Source organism: Salmo trutta, chromosome 26 (genome assembly GCF_901001165.1).
Source record: "Salmo trutta chromosome 26, fSalTru1.1, whole genome shotgun sequence".
NCBI lineage: Eukaryota > Metazoa > Chordata > Actinopteri > Salmoniformes > Salmonidae > Salmo > Salmo trutta.
The window spans coordinates 18453286-18474031 of record NC_042982.1 but is presented as its reverse complement, the minus strand read 5'-3'; the positions used below and the strand labels follow the sequence as shown (position 1 = coordinate 18474031).

Genomic DNA, 20746 nt, shown 5'->3' with positions numbered 1-20746 from the left:
ATGTGTGGATTGAGGTATTTTTAAACACCTCTTCTGAAAGCATCGCCTTGCATGTTCCACTGCACCCCACAAGTACCCCCATCCCTACCCCCAAACCCTAGCACCACCCTGTCCTCTTGCCTTTCACCCTTCAGGATACAGAAGTCCCAGCTGGTCTGCTCTACTGTTTTTACATCCCTCCATCACTCCCTCCACTTCTCTTCTCATCTCCTCATCCTGTACCAACTTTGCATAAAGATAAGCCATTTCTACTGTGGGTTTATCCAACCACTAGATCTATTGTTTGGAATCTTGTTTGGAATCCTAGTCCTAGTTCTTTTCTATAAAGATCACCCCTCATCACTTGCTCAATGGGTAGGCATCTAAATGATCTGTATAGAGGTCTAGACCATTAGGCTACCACTGAAGCTACATTTATTCATGGTAAATACAGTCATAAGGGCTTGGCCATTGTCTTCTCTACAGCTTCTCTATGTGTTCCTTATGTCTTAAATAGCATCCTGATTCAGACAGTCGGAGAACCAGAAGAAGCAGTGAAAAGCGTCCTTTGTCCTTTTATGGGCAGGGGGCGTGGTTAAAAAAGGTCACACCCTATTGCAGCAGACAGTCTGTATCCTCCATCACATTCTGAGGATGCTCTACATCATTTATATCTCATTTACATACGATATACACCATTGGACAACTAAACTCCTCCCACTGCTCTCTAGCCAATCCTCCAACAGTCTTTGTATGGGCCCCGCCTCTCCCTCCATTCCTTTCTGTTGTCCTTCGTCTCCCGGTCTCTCTCTCCTTCTCTTCCCAAACACAGCAGACCCTGCCCTTTTATTCATTTCTCACCGTTCTCTCTGTGGATTCTGTTTTAACAAAGTAGGACTTAGACAATGGACAGCTCTATGTGTGGACTTGGATGCTGACACTTCTCTCTAAGGCTGCCTGGAAATTCATGTGAGTACAATCCTCCCATTCAGCCTCTCTCTCTCGCTGTCTGTCTTTCTGGGCTTTCTCCCTAGCCAACCGTAGTGCAGTGCAGTGCCATGTCCAGGACTTTTCGCTACATATGGATGCAAGGAAGCGTTTGAATAATTGATTACAGTATCTCGTCTGGCATCTGCCTCAGTTCAATGAATCTCAGAACAGGAACAGCAGTGATTATTGACCACTAGGCTTCTACGGCTCTTCTATTCATAAGAGGGGGAGAATGGCACACGCACGCACACACACACACACACACACACACACACACACACACACACACACACACACACACACACCTCTCCATTTTGGCTCCTGGCTGCTTGCTCTTCTCAGTGGCAGGTGGGCATCTATACTGCAGTCTATGGGCTGGGCTTGTGGCTGGAAGAGGTTACAGTATTTTGGAGAATTGATCATATATGTCTATATATGTTTATGTTTAAATGTTACGCTCTTAGGAAAAAAAGGTGCTAAAATGGTTCTTCAGCTGTCCCCATAGGAGAACACTTTAAATAACTCCTTTTGGTTCCAGGTAGAACTCCTTTTGGTTCCAGGTAGAACTCCTTTTTTGGTTCCAGGTAGAACTCCTTTTGGTTCCAGGTAGAACTCCTTTTGGTTCCAGGTAGAACTCCTTTTGGTTCTAGGTAGAACCCCTGTTGGAACCCCCTTTTTGGTTCCAGGTAGAACCCCCTTTTTGGTTCCAGGTAGAACCCCCTTTTTTGGTTCCAGGTAGAACCCCCTTTCTGGTGCCAGGTAGAACCCCCCCCCCCCTTCCACAGAGGGTTCTACATGGAACCCTAAAGGGTTCTCCTATGGGGACAGCCCAATAACCCGTTTTTCTAAGAGTGTATGTTAGGTAATGTTATGTTATGTAATATAATAATGTTATGTTTCAGTGTTAGGTAATAATGTTATGTTTCAGTGTTGTGTAATATAATAATGTTATGTTTCAGTGTTGGGTAATAATGTTATGTTATGTTTCAGTGTTATGTATGGTAATGATGTTCTGTTGTTCCAGTGTTAGGTAATGTTAGGTAATGGTACTGTAAGCTCATACTGTCAGACAGGAACATGTGATTCAGCAGCTTAGATCTATGTTCAAGTCATTCTATGGCTGATCATTTGGCATTGTATTGTCACAGGGTTGGGTGTCTAGGTACCTCCCCTATCCTGCATCAAACATTATAGATGTCCAGTAGTGTTCCACAATGTTGATTGACTTTCTTAGTGAGATGTGCTTAATTTTGTTGCGGTGCTGGGTTATATTGGGTTGTATGTTTGACTCCTGGGTAGACTGTGTTTGATGCTGTTCCTACTGCCTAAGGGTTGCATGTCTGACTGAGGGTTGCAGTCAGGTCTTATTAACGGTGGGAGCTGACTACAGCTAACAGCGGTTCCCAGATCTGTTAATATATTAGTGTGCACTATTAGGGCACTGAACACAGCTAACAACTGATCTCAGGTCAGTGTGTAGGGGAGCTGCCCACAGCCCTGGTCTTGCTCAGAGCAAGCAGCCCTGCATGCGTTAAATCAGACATCAGCAGCCATGACACAGGCTGTTAGCTGTAGTCAGCGCCCACCGTTAATGAGACCTGACTGCAACCCTCAGTCAGACATGCAACCCTTAGGCATGGTCTGACTGGTTACAGGATGCTGTCACTACTACTACTACACTATTAATATTACACTATTACTGTAGCTTTATAATGTAATACTGTATACTAATACATAATTGTGCTGTGCTGTATTAATAATGGTATTAGTAAGAGTCTTTGCTGTAATTCCATGCTGCTTTATGGGAGATTAATAGACAATAGTGCATTGTGACTGTGAATGCTGTGGGTTTGTAGAAGAGAGAGAGAGTCTGGAATCTTGTTTGGAATCCTAGTTCAACCCCCGCCCCCACAGTGGCCTCCATCATTCTTAAATGGAAGAAGTTTGGAACCACCAAGACTCTTCCTAGAGCTGGTCGCCCGGCCAAACTGAGCAATCGGGGGAGAAGGGCCTTGGTCAGGGAGGTGACCAAGAAATGATAGAGTTCCTCTGTGGAGATGGGATAAACTTCCAGAAGGACAACCATCTTTGCAGCACTCCACCAATCAGGCCTTTATGGTAGAGTGGCCAGACGGAAGCCACTCCTCAGTAAAAGGCACATGACAGCCCGCTTAGAGTTTGCCAAAAGGCACCTAAGGACTCTGACCATGAGAAACAAGATTCTCTGGTCTGATGAAACCAAGATTGATCCCTTTGGCCTGAATGCCAAGCGTCACGTCTGGAGGAAACCTGGCAAAATCCCTATGGTGAAGCATGGTGGCAATATCGGAATCGGCCCGATGTCTAGTTTACATTTTTACATTTGAGTCATTTAGCAGATGCTCTTATCCAGAGTGACTTACAGTAGTGAATACATACATTTAATTTCATGCATTTAAAAAAGAATAAAATGTTTTGTACTGGCCCCCCGTGGGAATCGAACCCACAACCCTAGCGTTGCACACACCATGCTGGCGTTGCAAACACCATGCTCTACCAACTGAGCCACAGGGAATAGTTTAACGCTGATGTCAAAGCTGACATGCATACCTATATAACGTAGGTAGATGACGTAATGACGGCACGAAAAATACAGCGTTACACAGATCAAAAGCAGAAAAATACTAAGCACACTCTTCCAACAACTAAACAAGTTCAAGTCCAGCAGTCATCTGAGAGAGTAAGAGAATTTCAGTGAGACAACTCAAAGGCGAAATCCATTAACTCCAAGATAATGGAATTCATTGCCCTCTCATACGGCTGCTGTCATTTCAATGGCATTTCAGGACATGTTTGAAACTTGGAAACGTGAACACACTCCGAGCTCCATTTGAACAACTGACTGGACAAATAAGCTCATCAACTGCGTCTGCAGCAGACGTGATACCCTCTGTCATGGCATTGAAACACCTGCTCAACAAAACTGCCCACACAGACCGTGGGGTTAAAACATGCAAAAGTACTCGAGGCTGTGAACAAGCGATTCGGTGGCATTCTCTCTGAGCCTCTCTACTGTGTCGCCACCATGCTCAATGCTAGGTACAAGAACCGCTACTTCGATGCAGACAAGAAACAGGGTTTACGTGAAATGTTAAATACAGCTGGACAAGATGGAAACGGACACAGTGACAGTGTGCACCGAGGAAGAGAGGCCACGGACAGACCGAGCTGAAACTTCACTGCTTGACATGTATGATGAAATCCTAGTTGAGACTGAACAAATGAACGAAACAACACAGCAAGTAAGTGAAAGAAATAGATTTTGATTATATTTTACTGGTAATGGGGACATATGAAGAATGCCAACAAAATAACTTTGTGTGTGTGTGTTTCAACTATTTAACTGTACTAGAATGCTTAAAAGGCCGCTAAAATTGTAAATATCGGGTATTGTTTTTTTTTGCAAGGAAAATATAGGATATCGGTATTGGCCAAAAATGTGATATCGGTGCATCACAAAATTTTACCACTACAAACTGGGAAGAATAGCATTGTTCACAGCTGTGTTCATTTTACTGTGAAGTGAATTGATTGGTTTACAATACACTAAAACATTTGGTTTGACTTGATGTGATTTGTTGGAATGTTATTAGATTGAGTCTTAAACACTCTGAGGGCAGCCAGTAGGACTCATTCTTCCTAACTGTATTTAACCCTTACCACTATTAGTATCAACACACCACAGTCCTCTTTCTCTAGTCTCCAAGCAGGAAGGCACAGGCATAACGTTCCTATTAATGACATCAAACAATAGTTTTCAGATGTAGGCTTGTGATCATCCACAGTAGAATAGTCCTACAATGCATGACAGTATGAATGGCAGTTCTCAGAATCAGTGTCTACAGTGGTTCAGCATTGGTCTGATTGGGTGAGTCTTGGAGCCATTTTGGAGCCATTTTGCGCCTGTATTGGCCGTGCATTCAGCATTGGTGTAGTCCCAGTCCTAGGGCAACAGTTTTATGTATGTCAGAACATTGTTAATGTAGGAGGCAACCAGTATGCCTAGGGAAACTAGCATTGGTCTGATTGGGTGAGTCTCAGTGAAAAGCAGCATTTAATAGGCTGTTTCCCAGAGAGTGATTTGAATCTCCTATAGCGTCATAGCTGGCTGGTTAGTGAGGTACTTTGTGCTCATCCTGACCCCTGGCTCTGAGATAATGGACTATGTTCGCATCCCAAAAGGTACCGTATCCACTACATAGTGCAATACTTTTGAGCAGAGCCCTTTGAGCCCTGGTCAATACTAGTGCACTATGGAATTAGATGCCATTTTGGACACAGACATGGACTTTATTAGCTTTCTGAATTCATATAGACAGAGACACTGAGCACCAGGTTCACTATCTATCTGTCTATAACTGGTGTGTGCCTGTGCTGTATACAGTATTGTATACCAGAATGTTTCTTTGTGTATGGAGAGGAGAGATGAGCTCTTTTCCATTTGAATGTGTTGAGGCTGATTTGCATCTAGCCTAATTTTTCCCACCTGAATCAATAAACTCAAGTCATGACTACAGTAGGGGCTCTTTCAACTGGCACCCTATTCATTATGTATTAAACTACCTGTGGCCAGAGCTATACAAAATATTGTTTATCATTTGAGACAAAGTGGGCCTCCTATGGGCTTGGTCAAAAGTAGTGCACTATATAGGGAATAGGGTGTCTTTTGGGATGCTGACAGGGCCTATGTGAGTGACAGTAGTTAGCAGCAGATTGCAGCCTGGCTTGACAGGTGTGTGTGTGTGTGTGTGGACCTTTCTGAGATCTGCAGTCAAGGTGTGTGTGTTTATGGATGCTTGCGGTGTGTGTGTTGCCCTTTCTGAGATCTGCAGTACAAGGTGTGTGTGTTTATGGATGCTTGCGGTGTGTGTGTGTGTGTGTTGCCCTTTCTGAGATCTGCAGTACAAGGTGTGTGTGTTTATGGATGCTTGCGGTGTGTGTGTGTGTTGCCCTTTCTGAGATCTGCAGTACAAGGTGTGTGTGTGTTTATGGATGCTTGCGGTGTGTGCAGACGGTAGCCTCTCTTTAATATGCCACATGCATAGGTGTGTGTGTATCCTAATCAGCTGCTATTGTGCTGAGTACTGTGTTTTGATGCTGAGTAGGATTGCACATTTTGGGAATATTCAGAGGTGGAAGCTTTCCGTGGGAATATATGGGAATTAACGGAAATATATGCAAATTAATATGAATACCATTTTAAAATGTAGATGTTTTTTGCATTGGATATGTGTACCATATCATATGGAGACAGAAACATAAACCTTTTACCTTATCATAAGTAGACATAATTGCAAATTATTAAATTCTTCCAATAGAAATAAAAAAAACAATTTAGTTAAATTTAACTTTAATGAAATTACTTGACTCTTCACATGGGATGATTTTACTGAACAACAAAAGAAAGGGAATATTGAATGATTCCCAAAAAACGTTATCAACATAGTCAAAATGATAGTCTAGAAACTAAAGCTTTGGTTGTCTTCCTCTTAAGCTTCCATGTCTTCTCCCTGGACCTCCTCAATGTCCTCCTCTTGAACATCAGACTCTGAGGCCCCATCTTCACTGTCACTTTCCAACTTTGTTGAGGATGGCTCGTTGTCAGGCTCAAAAGCCTAAAATTTGCCCGGATGGCCACCAATTTTTCAACCCTTGTATTGGTCAGCCTGTTGCGTGCTTTGGTGTGTATGTTCCCAAACAAAGACCAGTTGCACTCTGAGGCGGCTGATGTTGGTGGGATTTGGAGGATGATGGAGGCAACAGTGAAAAGAGCCTCAGATCCACAAAGTCCCTTCCACCAGGTGGCTGATGAGATATGTTGGCACGACTGCCATATTGCATCTCCATCCCAAAGCCCTTGTTTGGAAGTGTACTTTGCCAGACTGCCAAGAAACTTGCCCTCATCCACGCCAAGGTGGCGAGACACAGTAGTGATGACACCAGGCCTTGTTGATCTCTGCACCAGACAGGATGCTCTTGCCAGCATACTTGGGGTCCAACATGTATGCTGCGGCGTGTATGGGCATCAGGCAGAAGTCTTCACGCTATTTGATGTATTTCAGAACTGCAGTTTACTCTGCTTGGAGCAACAGTGAAGTGGGCAGGGCAGTACGGATTTCTTCTCTTACATCTGCAAGCAGAGTCTGAACATCAGACAGGATGGCTTTGTCTCCCTCAATCCGTGCAATGGCTACTGCTATAGGTTTCAGGCTGCTTACCACTCTCCCAAAATACATCATCCAGGAGGATCCTCTTGATGGGGCTGTCCATATCGGTAGACTGTGATACGCTGACTCTGCTTGCACAGAACGCAAGAGAAGTGACACAATTTCCCAGGTTAATATTGCCTGCTAACATGAATTTCTTTTACCTAAATATGCAGGTTAAAAAAATATACTTGTATTGATTTTAAGAAAGACATTGATGTTCATGGTTAGGTACATCGGTGCAACAACAGTGCTTTTTTCACGAATGCGCTAGTTAAATCAACACCCGTTTGGTGAAGGAGGCTGTGATTCAATGATAAATTAACAGGCACCGCATTGATTATATGCAACGCAGGACAAGCTAGTTAAACTAGTAATATCATCAACCATGTGTAGTTAACAAGTGATTATGTTAAGATTGATTGTTTTTAGTTTAATGCTAGCTAGCAACTTACCTTGGCTCCTTGCTGCACTCGCGTAACAGGTGGTCAGCCTGCCATGCAGTCTCCTCGTGGAGGGCAATGTAATCGGTGTCCAAAAATGCTGATTACCGATTGTTATGAAAACTTGAAATCGTCCCTGATTAATCGGTCAACCTCTAGTTGCTTGTGAGCGCTGAGGGAACTTTATGCACTTAGCCAGATGATTCTGCATCTTTGTTGCATTCTTCACATATGATTTGGCACAGTATTTGCAAATGTACCATGCCTTTCCTTCTACTTTAGCTGCAGTGAAATGTCTCTACACATCAGATAGTGCCCGTGGCATTTTCCTGTAAAGATTAGAAAAAAAGGAAACACTTTGAAAGGAATCACTTTCACGTTTGTGGAAATGTTAAATTTAATGTAGGAGAATATAATACATTTAGATCTGGTAAAAGATAATACAAAAAAAAATGCGTTTTCTAGTTTTCGTTTTGTTCCATTTTTGAAATGCTATAATATAATATTGCAATTTAGGTGCAATTTTGATTTTGGCCACTAAATGACAGCAGTGTGTGTGCAAAGTGTCAACTTGATCCAGTGAAGCATTGCAATACTGGACAATATTTTGTATCAAGTCTGCCCAAATGTGCCGAATTGGTCAATTGATACATTTTCAAGTACATGACTATAGAGAACATACATTTTGTATTACCATATCATTTTTGTAAGTTTACACTCTCCCAGGAATGTCAAAGATGATGGATCATTAGCTTGTACACTAACTTTCACACATCTTGATGGCCGGGCAGAGTGGGTGTGGAGCCAGAGACAGCAGGGATTCAAACTGTAGAACCCAGTTCCTAAATTTGAATATAAAAATTGATTTTATCAAACAGAACTATGCTACATTTTTATCTCTGGGACCCTCAGGATGACAAATCATAGCAAGATTACTGAATCTAGGTACATTATTAACCTTCAGAGGTGAATGTATCAAACCAGTTGCGGTGATAAAAGTTTTTTGTTGTGTACCCTCTTCAAACAATAGCATGGTATTTTTCACTGTAGTAGGTACTGTAAATTGGGCAGTGCAGTTAGATTAACAAGAATTTAAGCTTTCTGCCCATATAAGACATGTCTATATCCTAGAAAGTTTGCTGTTACTTATAACGTCATGCTAATCACATTAGCGCACGTTAGCTCAACCGTCCTGGTATAGGGCCACCGATCCCGTAGAGGTTAAAGTACTTAAAGAGACCAAACAATCTCTTTTTTTTTATCAAATTATCTCACTAAACAGAAATGGCTGGTGTATCCTTGTCTCTTAGCTTTAATAAGACTCAATTCCTCTTTTATTGTCGTTTCTTCACCATAACTGGAGAGAGGACACTGGCTTTTGGAGTTGAGATATACTTTTAGTGGAAAACAGACTCGGGCTTCTATTTATCCCTAAAAAGTATTTCAGTAAAATGCTATAGTCATACACATTTTTGAAGTGCAAAAATGAAAGTCCCAGATTGTTTTGGTAAAGCTCTTATTCCAGGTCTATGTCCGTTGCACTTACAGTATAGTGCACTACTTTTGACCAGGGCTCTTGGGCTCGGGTCAAAGTAGTGCATTATGTAGGGAATAGGGTGCCATTGGGGACTCAGCTTTGGTGCTGTGCCGGTGTGCTACAGTATGTCGGCTGTATGAATGATGATCAATGGGTAGACTGAGAGCCAAGGCCTTTTCTCTACGGTAAAATATGGATGGCCAGCATGCTTGAGTTACTCTTGACTATCAGCTGTACCTTCCAATTACTCTTTAACATGAGAATCCATGTACTTCAAACTTAGGCTCAGCTGTGTTGATGTATTTCAGCCTCTACATTGGACTATAGAACAGTCCTCCAGCTCTATAAACTAGGGGCGATTTAAATAATACAGGAATCCAAATACACAATTACTGTTTAGCCATGCATGACCCAAGTACTGTAGACTACATTCTTGCATATGTGTTCCCTGTGTATTTCCTATAGCCTGTACAATACATAAATTCTGTCTACTAATATGACTGATGACCATATGTTGGATATTCTATATGCTTGATGTGCTCTCTATGTATCCCCGTTCCACTACCTTGACCTGGGTCAGGGTACGACCCCAAGGCACTGGGTGGGAAGCGGAGAGTTAAAATGTATGGCTAGTTGTATTGGCTTTTTACAGTATATGGCTTTTCAGGAGACAGACACAGTTAGTTTAAAAGATTATGGTTAAGGTGAAATATCCGTGTCTTGCCAAATTGATGCATTCTTGTTTGTTTGACAAATGAGGGGGGTGTCCTGATTTATACCATAACTTGTACATGTTAGCTATCTGGAGCCCTGCATTCTACTCTTTAGCAAATGTAGCCTACCTACTGTTACTCAAGTCTCTCTGCTGTCATGCTTCCTTTTGATGATGCCGACATATCACTCCCAGTGACAAATAGGAGAAACCGACGGCCTTGCTGTCTTTCACAGTGTTGTGATCTAGATTACTGGATGATGACATGCCCACAGCAACAGCTGTAGCTGGAAACCTAAACCAGCGTCTATATTTAATCACACTTAGACAGCACTGTAGACCTACAGTACACATCCCACATTAGGTCACTCAGACTGTCATCTGCAGCCCACCTCCCAGCTGACTGCTCTGTCAGACCTATGATGTACAGACAGTATAGAAACTATACAGTATCTTTACTGTATGGCTATGTAGGCTTTGGTAGAATGTAGTGCATTAGATAGGGAATGTGGTGTTATTTGAGCCCCACCCCAGGAGTTGTGAGTCTTAGAGGAAAGAGAGAGAGACAGACTCTAAGTGGAGTCTTCTGCTCTGTGAAAATGTCTGTCTACAACGGATAACATCATTTGCTATGCATTAGTCAGGCACACAGCAGTAGGCCTATATTCACTTGTTCATCCTGACATACTTACACAGTGGTGAGTCACTCGGATGATGAAAAAACAAAATGTAATACAACAAATGGACATTTTTGCAATCAGGGTAGATCTTCCTAACCCTGTGGTTACAGGGCAGTGGTGGGATAGAAATGCAGGGATAGAAATTAAACTAGCCTATGGCTAGTACTTTTTAAGACCGGGCTAGTAGAACATGTGCAAAATTAGCCTGCCAGGCCAAGGATATTTTCTTTTCAAATATCACAGATTTTGGACACACATGCTACCTGTGCTAGTAAAAATCACTTTCTACTAGCACAGCTGGTCAGTCCCCAAAATCCTTAAATTCCATCCCTGTACGTGTTGCAGAGTAAATCCCTGCAGGCCGATTAAACAGAGATTGATGTTTTGTGTGAATCTAAGGCTGCAGTGTGAGGTAACAGATTAAACAACGTCCTACAGAGAACGGTCTGATGATGACGGGACATTAGAGAGGAATGACAATCCAACCAGACAACTAGTATTCACAACACCTTCTAAATGTTGCAGCATATAGAATAGGGATTTTACTGTATGTATTTACAGGAGGTTAGTAACATCTTATAGGTTATTCACACACCAACTCAGTGGCCCTGTGGTTTCCGTCCTGTGATGGGAAGGTTGGGAGTTTGGTCCCGGGTTGAGTTACCAAAGACTAAAAATGGGACTCGATGCATCTCTGCTTGGTACGTTGCATTAAGGAGATGGATTGGAGGTAAGGCCCTGTCTCTAGACTAGCTTTCTATCCAAGGGGTGGTACTTGTACAGTACATTATGCTGCTTCACGCTGCAGAAACAGGAGTTGGGCTCCTGCCCAATGGGCCAGTCTGGCTTGGACAAGATGCTAAAGCCTTTACCAATGCCCATGTCCTGGCCAGCTAGGGTGTGGATGTGGGGCCTCTGTGGTGCAGCTTTAATTTACTGTAGATGAGAGGTGACTAGACGTGTTAGTTGCTGAGCGTCTGGGATTGTGTCATTAGAGTCTGATAGACTGCGATCCAGACGGTGGACTTAGCCCAGCCCTGCAGGAGTCCATTAAGCCACTTAGTGGAGAAAGAGAGAGAGAGTGGGTGAGATACCATACACAGGAGGTATGACTGGGTCTCAAAAATCATTGGGGTCTCCTCTCCCTCCAAAGCATGACTAGAACCCCTCACACAGAAATCTATGCTGACATTAAGGGCAGTATGACAGGGTTCTTAGGTGAGAATTACTGTAGACATGCATCACTCCTCACTAGATCAATCAGAATTAAGAATCAGATCTGACTGTGGTTATTATCTGATATGGTTCTGTGTCCCTAATGGCTCCCTATTCCCTTCATAGTGCAATGCATGACATAGGGAATAGGGCGCCATTTGGGATGGAATCTGAGTCTCCATAGTAGAACAAAATCACTTTCTGTTATTTTTCCTTTTCTCTCCATGTATCACATGTTGGTATTTTTATTATATGAGTGAGGGTTACACACTGTACAGTGTTTGAAAAACCCCTTTCATGCTGAAACGGATTCACCTTTCTGTGTGAGGTTACAATTCTGTGTAAACCTTGGCTTAAGAATCTCCTTTTCACACCCACCGTTATATCTGCCATTCAACCTTTCTCCACGGACTTGTCAGAGTGCATTATTGCACAAAGCTGCTGTCTGGTGAACAGTGTTTTTTTAAAGACAGATCCTCTTTCTGTGGCGAAGCGAGTGGGAGGAACTGGGAGGGGGCTGCCGGGTGAGTGTGTGGAGGGAGGGGAGGTAGACTGCCGCAGGACTAGCGTTTCGACTAGGGAACATACAGAGATAGAGGAGGGAAGGCTGCTGCAGGCTTCGTGTAGCAACTAGCCAGCGCACACACACAGAGCAAAGAGGGAGAGAGAGGGGAGGAGCCTGAAGCGTTTGTCTTGGCTTGCTTCCTTCTGATGTCACTGTTCAGCTGCTATCATTCAGCTGCTGAGAAGAGAGGGAGAGGGCTACAGAGGGAGAGAGGGAGGGGGCTATGGCACGAGAGAGGCAGAGGGAGGAAGGGAGAGAGGGGGTGTGGGGGAAGAGGGAAAGGGATCTGCAGAGATTCCGTCACAGGGTCTTGTAATCACTGGGCAGGAAAAAACAATGGACCCAAGAGCCTAGCCTGCTGCTTCTGCAACTGCTGGCTGAGAACAGCTCCAACTGTATTGTTGTATACCAAATGGTGCCCTATTCCCTACATAGTGCACTACTTTTGACAGAAGTGGTTATTATCTGATATGTTCTGTGTCCCTAATGGCTCCCTATTCCCTTTATAGTGCTAGGCAAGTTGCTGAGATCCGACTGCTACTGTTTCTGCTGCTGGGATGGTTCAGAAGGGAGAGGGAGGGAGGGAGAGCTCAGTGCTGTCATTGTATATGTGCTGAAAGCAGAAGGAATGTGATTGTTTGAGCTGCTCTCAGCAGCAGAGACAGATGCCTCTGGATGCTCTGTGTACTGGTCTGAGGGAGACTACAGCAGGCTAGCTCACCCTACACTCTCTCTCTCTGTATAGAAGCTAGCTCCCTGCATTTCTGTGTGTAGAAGCTAGCTCCCTGCTTTTCTCTGTGTAGAAGCTAGCTCCCTACTTTTCTCTGTATAGAAGCTAGCTCCCTACTCTTCTCTGTATAGAAGCTAGCTCCCTGTGTATTTCTGTGTCTAGAGCTAGTTCATCTACTACTCTCTGAGTGTATAGGCTAGCTCCCTACTTTTCTCTGTGTAGAAGCTAGCTCCCTACTTTTCTCTGTATAGAAGCTAGCTCCCTACTTTTCTCTGTGTAGAAGCTAGCTCCCTGCATTTCTGTGTGTAGAAGCTAGCTCCCTGCATTTCTGTGTGTAGAAGCTAGCTCCCTGCTTTTCTCTGTATAGAAGCTAGCTCCCTACTTTTCTCTGTGTAGAAGCTAGCTCCCTACTTTTCTCTGTGTAGAAGCTAGCTCCCTGCATTTCTGTGTGTAGAAGCTAGCTCCCTGCTTTTCTCTGTGTAGAAGCTAGCTCCCTACTTTTCTCTGTATAGAAGCTAGCTCCCTACTTTTCTCTGTGTAGAAGCTAGCTCCCTGCATTTCTGTGTGTAGAAGCTAGCTCCCTGCTTTTCTCTGTATAGAAGCTAACTCCCTGCTTTTCTCTATGTAGAAGCTAGCTCCCTGCTTTTCTCTGTGTAGAAGCTAGCTCCCTACTTTTCTCTGTATAGAAGCTAGCTCCCTGTGTATTTCTGTGTCTAGAGCTAGTTCATCTACTACTCTCTGAGTGTATAGGCTAGCTCCCTGCTTTTCTCTGTGTAGAAGCTAGCTCCCTGCTTTTCTCTGTGTGTAGAAGCTAGCTCCCTGCTTTTCTCTGTGTGTAGAAGCTAGCTCCCTGCTTCTCTCTCTCTCTGTGTGTGTGTGTGTGTGTGTGTGTGTGTGTGTGTGTGTGTGTGTGTGTGTGTGTGTGTGTGTGTGTAGAAGCTTGTACCTGCTTCTCTCTCTACCTCTCTCTGTGTGTGTATAGAAGCTAGCTCCCTGCTTCTCTCTCTCTGTCTCTGTCTCTGTGTCTCTGTCTCTGTCTCTCTCTGTCTCTCTCTCTCTCTCTGTGTGTATAGAAGCTAGCTCCCTGCTTCTCTCTCTCTCTCTCTCTCTCTCTCTCTCGGTGTATAGAAGCTATATCCCTACCACCATACTACTGTTATGTACCTATTACTGCTCCCAGACAGGCATGCAGAGAGAGAGAGACAGATATACAGACAGGTGGTCCTCTCAGAGCTACTGTTATTCAGCTCTCCTCTAGGCCAGCTGGGAGTCAGGCAGGAGGCAGTACAGGGGAAGGAACCAGGGAGGAATTTGGGGAGGGACATTTTAAGGCTTCCTCTTTTTACTCCTTCCTCTTTCAGCACCAGAACAACACAACAGAGAGAGGAGCTAACTGGCTGGAGAGTTACACAGAGAAGAGCTCTATGCTTTGTCTACTGTGTCAAGCGACTAATCTCACAGTCTGGTGTGTAAATAAATACCCACCTGAGGCGAGAGAAAATGACAGCCAGGAGGGAGAACAGAAAGATGGGGTAAAGAAGAAGGGAATCCCAGCATTCATTGTGGTCTGTTTGTGAGCAGAGCAGGAGAGCTTTAGGAAAGCTCCAAGGCTCAGCGGTCTGCTGGTCCGCTGCTCCATCACAACAGAACAGAACTGGGCAGAGCAGAGAAGTCCGATTGAGAGATTAGTTGAATTGACTTGTCTCTGAGGAGAGATTACTGACCGAGCCTCAGTCAAGCCCAGCACATGAAAGATGAGTCCAGACTGAGGGACAGCCTACAGTCCTACACTACAGGCTCTGATGGTGGTGAAGATGTGAAAGGTGAGTGGACGTTTCTCTCTAAGGGAAGACTTGCGTTAGCTCAGCAGACTAACACAGTCTTGTATTCACATTCATTCTCTGGATTAGTTGCATCAGGGCTGTGCTGGTAAAGATGTGAAGGGTGAGTCACTAGACATTTCTGTAGAAACAAGGTTGAAGCATAGAAAATAGAGATTGTATAATTCATTAGAGTGGAAATTGGCGTCCTAGCAACATGACTAAAAATGCAGGTCTATGACATCATCCACTCTAGTGAATTGTAGGATAACTATGGGTGTATGTTTCTCACATATCAGGGAGTTTCCCCCTGTCTCTGTATTCCATTCCCTGGATTAGTTTCTATCTAGGTCACTCACAGGCATGGCCTGAAACTGTATAGCATAATATTATCACACGCTACCATATGCCCTTTTTTAACACAATATTTTCTCCAAAATTGGCTGTTTGTGATACAGTATTTCCTGCCCTCAGTGAATACGTTATTTTAGACAGTGTGGACATTGTTCTCTTATCAAGCCTGATTTAAGGCCCACAGATTTAAGGCCAGTTTGTTATTTTGTAGCATACCGCTTTCTATCTCTGGTAACCTGCCATGTTGTATCACCCAGTAATGCTGAGTCCCAAATGACACTCTATTCCCTATATAGTGCACTACTCGTGACTCGAGCCCTATGGGCCCTGGTCAAAAGTAGTGCACTGTATATGGAATAGGGTGCCATTTGAGATGCAGGCTATGAATACCTGCTATGAGATCTTTGCAACACAAATGTCAGTGTTATAACATTTCAAAAGTAATTTCAACCTGCTCGTTTTAAACGTGATCTATACATAATCCTAGGTGTTACTGACAAAAATGGATTTGTCTCCATACTTTGCAGAGCAGACAATCATCACTACATAACAGGTTATGTTGTATAAGAGTGTACACTCTTAGAAAAAAGGTTCCAAAAGTGTTCTTCGGCTGTCCCCATAGGAGAACCATTTTGGTTCCAGGTGGAACACTTTTTGGTTCTAGGTAAAACCCTTTTAGGTTCCATGTTGAACCCTTTGCAGAAAGGGTTCTACATGGAACCCTAAAGGGTTCTACTTGCAACTAAAAGGGTCCTCTTATGGGGACAGCCGAAGAACTCTTCGGATGGCACCTTTTGTTTCTAAGAGTGTAGTGAGTCATAAATGGATTGGCTATTTCATTTTTTTTTATCAAAGCTGTCTGAGAGTAGGACATTACTCTTTAACAAGGAGCCTATGACTGCTTCTGCATAAGGACATACTTATTACCAAGCCTAAATATATAAGAATAATAAAATAAATATAGAAAGAATAAGACAAGCTTTTACATATGAAGCTAAAATAAAGCATCAAGGTTATGGAACGGTTGCAGCTAGTGGGCGGATGTGTTGAGGTAGGCGTGTGGCTAGTGGGCGGATGTGTTGAGGTAGGCGTGTGGCTAGTGGGCGGATGTGTTGAGGTAGGCGTGTGGCTAGTGGGCGGATGTGTTGAGGTAGGCGTGTGGCTAGTGGGCGGATGTGTTGAGGTAGGCGTGTGGCTAGTGGGAACACTGGGCTCTATCACTGGACTGATATGTGGTATAATATTACTGTACAGTAGCACTGGGTCTGATGAAGCTGTGGGTAGGACTGTGGGTAGGACTGAGGACTGAGTAGGGCTGAGGACTGTGGGTAGGACTGTGGGTAGGGCTGAGGACTGTGGGTAGGCCTGAGGACTGTGGGTAGGCCTGTGGGTAGGGCTGAGGAATGTGGGTAGGTTTGAGGACTGTGGGTAGGGCTGAGGACTATGGGTAGACCTGTGGGTAGGGCTGAGGACTGTGGGTAGGACTGGGGTAGGGCTGAGGACTGTGGGTAGGCCTGTGGGTAGGCCTGTGGGTAGGGCTGAGGACTGTGGGTAGAACTGAGGGCTGTGGGTAGGGTGGTAGGTAGGGCTGTGGGTAGGGATGTGGGTAGGGCTGTGGGTGGTTGTAGCAGTGGTCTGATAGTAGCAGGCCTTCGTCTCTCCTCTCTGCAGCGTCTATAATAAGGCCTGTCTGTATCAGGACCTCAGAGCGGCACGTGGCTGGTGTCACAATGATCTGCTCCAGGCCATGCTGTGGTTGTGGCTCAGGCTCTTTTCTGTCCTGCTGTGAGAATTCAATAGGCCTACCCCATAATGTCTCTATGACCTGACTCTCAGGAGCTCTCAGAAGACAAAGACCATACAGCATCTATCAAGTAGTCAACCCAAAACATGTTATATATAGGCTTATAGGGTGTATCTACAGATTGCGAGAGAAACTGCTGCTTGATTCGTGAATGTGAATTGACCATGTTAGAGCAGTATGTCTATGTACAGTTGTCACTAATAGTTACCACTTCATGGCAGTATGTTGTTGATGTAGGGGTTAATCTGTGTTGTACAGCATGTCATCATCACACTGTTAATCTGTGTTGATATAGACTGTACAACATGGCATCTCCACACTGTTAATCTGTGTTCATATAGACCGTACAGCATGGCATCTCCACACTGTTAATCTGTGTTCATATAGACCGTACAGCATGGCATCTCCACACTGTTAATCTGTGTTCATATAGACCGTACAGCATGGCATCTCCACACTGTTAATCTGTGTTCATATAGACTGTACAGCATGTCATCTCCAGTTAGTCTGTGTTCATATAGACAGTACAGCATGGCATCTCCACACTGTTAATCTGTGTTCATATAGACTGTACAGCATGGCATCTCCACACTGTTAATCTGTGTTCATATAGACTGTACAGCATGGCATCTCCACACTGTTAATCTGTGTTCATATAGACTGTACAGCATGGCATCTCTACACTGTTAATCTGTGTTCATATAGACCGTACAGCATGGCATCTCCACACTGTTAATCTGTGTTCATATAGACCGTACAGCATGGCATCTCCACACTGTTAATCTGTGTTCATATAGACAGTACAGCATGGCATCTCCACACTGTTAATCTGTGTTCATGTAGACCGTTCAGCATGGCATCTCCACACTGTTAATTTGTGTTCATATAGACAGTACAGCATGGCATCTCCACATTGTTAATCTGTGTTCATATAGACTGTACAGCATGGCATCTCCACACTGTTAATCTGTGTTCATATAGATCGTACAGCATGGCATCTCCACACTGTTAATTTGTGTTCATATAGACAGTACAGCATGGCATCTCCACACTGTTAATCTGTGTTCATATAGACAGTACAGCATGGCATCTCCACACTGTTAATCTGTGTTCATATAGACCGTACAGCATGGCATCTCCACACTGTTAATCTGTGTTCATATAGACAGTACAGCATGGCATCTCCACACTGTTAATCTGTGTTCATATAGACAGTTCAGCATGGCATCTCCACACTGTTAATCTGTGTTCATATAGACAGTTCAGCATGGCATCTCCACACTGTTAATCTGTGTTCATATAGACAGTACAGCATGGCATCTCCACACTGTTAATCTGTGTTCATATAGACAGTTCAGCATGGCATCTCCACACTGTTAATCTGTGTTCATATAGACAGTTCAGCATGGCATCTCCACACTGTTAATCTGTGTTCATATAGACAGTTCAGCATGGCATCTCCACACTGTTAATCTGGAGTTGACCCACTGATACAAATCATTGTAATGCCAGCTCTGGCTTTATGTGCAGATATTCTATCAACATCATTACTGTCTCTAGGCCCACTTCAAACCACTGATTTGTCATTTTAATATACCCTAAAAATGTAATATATAAATCAGAGAAACAAATCCCAAAAATGCAGTTAATGGGTTGCGTCCGAAATGGTACCATATTCCCTACATAGGGCAATAGGACCTCATCAAAAGTAGTGCACTATAAAGGAAATAGGGCACCATTTTGGGCTCAGCCATGTTTTCTTGTTACTTCTGTGACAGCGATCATCAGTCCAGACTTCTATGTTTGTGGTCCTCTGGCCCTGTGGCCCTGCGGCCCCGTAGTCGTAATCACAGGGATCCATTTGTCTCCCCAGTCATTAAGTCATGAAGTAGTTCAGTAATATTACCTTAGTTATTACCTCAGTCCCCCTGAAGGAGCTGGAGTCTGTTAGTGGAGAGGAAGACAAAGAGGCTGCCTGGGTTAGACCAGAGAGGAAGAGGTGACGCGAGAGGGATAATCTGTCTTCCCCAGCAGTTGCTGTTTTTGCGGTGGGGGGGGGGGGGGGGGGGGAATAATATGGACACGTGACATCCTAGCTACTTTAAGAAAAAAGTAGAAAGTGTTTTATATCGACGTAATGCCTGGTCATCACTAGTTACCACAGTCACAAAGTCTCAAATCAAATTTTATTGGTCACATGCACATATTTAGCAGATGTTATTGCAGGTGTAGTGAAATGCTTGTGTTCCTAACTCCAACAGTGCAGTAGTATCTAACAATTTACAACAATACACACATCTAAAAGTAAAATAATGGAATTAAAAAATATATAAATATTAAATCGAGCAATGTTGGAGTGGCATAGACTAAAATATAGTAGAATAGAATACAGTATATACATATGAAATGAGTAAAGCAGTATGTAAACATTATTAAAGTGACTAGTGTTCTGTTATTAAAGTGATTCCAAGTCTCTATGCATATAGGGCAGCAACCTCTAAGGTGCAGGGTTGCGTAACCGGGTAGAAGCCGGCTACTGATGGCTATTTAACAATCTGATGGCCTTGAGATTGAAAAACAGCTTCTATCTCTCGGTCCCAGCTTTGATGCACCTGTACTGACCTCACCTTCTGGATGGTAGCGGTGTGAACAGGCAGTGGCCTGGGTGGTTGATGTCCGGGTGCTGTAGGTGTCATGGAGGGCAGGTAGTTTGCCCCCGGTGATGCGTTGGGCAGATCGCACCACCCTCTGGAGAGCCTTGCGGTTGTGGGCGGCGCAGTTGCCGTACCAGGTGATACAGCCGACAGGATGCTCTCAATTGTGCATCTGTAAAAGTTTGTGAGGGTTTTAGGGGCCAAAACAAATTTCTTCAGCCTCCTGAGGTTGAAGAGGCGCTGTTGCGCCTTCTTCACTACACTGTCTGTGTGGGTGGACCATTTCAGATCGTCAGTGATGTGTACGCTGATCAACTTGAAGCTTTTCACCTTCTCCACTGCGGTCCCTTCGATGTGGTTAGGGACGTGCTCCCTCTGCTGTTTCCTGAAGTCCATAGTCAGCTCCTTTGTTTTGTTGATGTTGAGTGGGAGGTTATTTTCCTGGCACCACTCCACCAGGCCCTCACCTCCTCCCTGTAGGCTGTCTTGTCATTGTTGGTAATCAGGCCAGCTACTGTTGTGTCGTATGCAAACTTGATGATTGAGTTGGAGGCGTGCATGGCAATGTAGTCATGGGTGAACAGGGAGAACAGGAGGGGGCTGTGCACGCACCCTTGTGGGGCCCCTGTGTTGAGGATCAGCGAAGTGGAGGTGTTGTTACCTACCTTCACCACATGGGGGGTGACCCGTTAGGAAGTCCAGGACCCAATTGCACAGGGCGGTGTTCATACCCAGGGCCCCGAGCTTAATGATGAGCTTGGAGGGTACTATGGTGTTAAAGGCTGAGCTATAGTCAATGAGCAGCGTTTTTACGTAGGAATTCCTCTTGTCCAGATGGGATAGGATGGTGTGCAGTGCGATGGCGATTGCATCGTCTGTGGATCTATTGGGGCGGTAAGCCTCCTCCCTACTGCCTTCCTGCCATTTTTTAAGACATTTATTTTCATTGTTAGAGTGGCCAATAGAGTATCTGGTCAATATAACGGATCATCTGTGTTTATAGGGATATGGTTGGATA

General features: G+C 44.1%; 1 protein-coding gene across 2 annotated transcripts in view; it reads left to right on the top strand.

Annotated features, from left to right (window-relative positions):
* Positions 1–761: 761 nt before the first annotated feature.
* The window catches only part of LOC115163316 (tripartite motif-containing protein 3), a 32852-nt gene continuing 12867 nt past the window's right edge, over positions 762–20746 (top strand). The window contains exon 1 of one of the 2 annotated variants that reach the window (XM_029715094.1): positions 762–948. The gene's annotated coding sequence lies outside the window, so the exon portion shown is untranslated. Of the gene's footprint in view, positions 949–14445; positions 14920–20746 lie in introns of those variants that run through there. The other variant, XM_029715095.1, reaches the window with a different exon arrangement.